Source organism: Sinocyclocheilus anshuiensis, unplaced genomic scaffold (assembly GCF_001515605.1).
Source record: "Sinocyclocheilus anshuiensis isolate Anshui unplaced genomic scaffold, SAMN03320099.WGS_v1.1 scaffold1543, whole genome shotgun sequence".
NCBI lineage: Eukaryota > Metazoa > Chordata > Actinopteri > Cypriniformes > Cyprinidae > Sinocyclocheilus > Sinocyclocheilus anshuiensis.
Window position 1 is genome coordinate 1,283,596 of NW_015551074.1, and position 1,672 is coordinate 1,285,267.

Here is a 1,672-nt window from a genome sequence, read left to right on the forward strand (position 1 = left end):
TTTTCAGCATCATTACTCCAGTCTTCAGTGTCACATGATCTTCAGAAATCATTCTAATATACTGATTTATCATCAATGTTGGAAACAGTTGTGCTGCACAATATTTTTGTGGAAAAGAAATTAAATTAATACTTTTATTCATCAAGGACACATTAAATTGATCAAAGTTGACAGTAGAGACATTGTGACAAAAGATTTCTATTTCAAATAAATGCTGTTCTTTTGAACTTTCTGTTCATCTGTGAATCCTGAAAAATAAAAACTCTCTCACACAACACACACACACAAACACTCACTCACTTTCACTCACACGCACACACACTACCACACACACACAATCACTCACTCTCTCACACAACACACACACACACTCACTCACTCTCTCACACAACACACACACACTCACTCACTCTCACACACACAATCAATCACTCACTCACTCATTTTCACACACGCACACACACCACACACACACACAATCACTCACTCACTCACTCTCTCACACACCACACACACACACTCTCACACACACACACACACACACACAATCAATCACTCACTTACTCACTCATTTTCACACGCACACACACACTCTCTCACACACACACACACACACACACACAATCACTCACTCACTCTGTTTAACAGATATGCACATAGAAAACAGCTGTTTTACATCATCATAATATTTCACTATTTTTACTGTATTTTTGATCAAATATCAAATCACACTGTTTACAGTCAATATTGCTTCACTTTTGCCAAGAAATGTCTGTAAAGTACAGTTAAATGTGTAAATAACTGAGATGTGTCAGAAAGACTCGATCGAATATGATATCAAAGGGCAAGCCATTATTTTTAAAGGTGGAAGTGCAGAATAATATGAATTTTGCATTACATACTGAATTATTGGTTTAATCTAAGTTCAGTGTCTGTGATTCATCCAGATAAAAACATCAGCAGAAAGTCACATATTGCTAAGAGTGCCGTGTGTTTGATATGTTTTGAAAGGTCTGTATTAGTACATTAATGTGAATTAATGACAAAAACAGCCGCACAACAACACAAACATATGAATCTCTTGCGAATACGCTTGCGAATAAGTCTTGTTAAATATCTAAACAGCCCTAAAACCAGACTGATTTACTTGAGAAGCAAAACAAGATGTGAAGAGGTTTCTGTTTAAAACAACAGTAATCATATTGCCGCAGGCTGAGACAAACAATTTGAATTCCAACCCTGCTGGAAATGATGTTTTTCTTATTTTAAGCATTAAAAACACAGAGTAAGGAGATGTTTCTCTCGTCAGTCAGTGAATCAAAGCGTCTCGGTTCAGATGAGCTTCACGAGTCAGATCTTTCTGAGGGATTCTGACGGACTGAACGAATCCGAAACGGTTCAGAGTTCCTGCCGAGACTCGAGACTCGCTTTTACACTCATCAGATTCTCATCATTACATCCATGAGATTAACAAGAATCTAAATTAGAGCCATTTACTTGAAAATGGAGTTTTGAGTCAGATTCAATATTCTCTCTTATGAATAATGCACTGCGCGTGCATGTGAGTGTGTATGTGTGTGTGAGAGAGAGAGTGAGTGTGTGTGTGTGAGAGAGTATGTGTGTGTGTGTGTGTGTGTGTGTGTGTGTGTGTGTGCGTGTGTGTGTGTGTGTG

General features: G+C 37.9%; 1 pseudogene; it reads right to left on the reverse strand.

Moving 5' to 3' along the window:
- LOC107662241 (glutamate receptor ionotropic, kainate 2-like) overlaps positions 1-1,672 on the reverse strand; it is a 54,639-nt pseudogene that overhangs the window by 28,587 nt on the left and 24,380 nt on the right.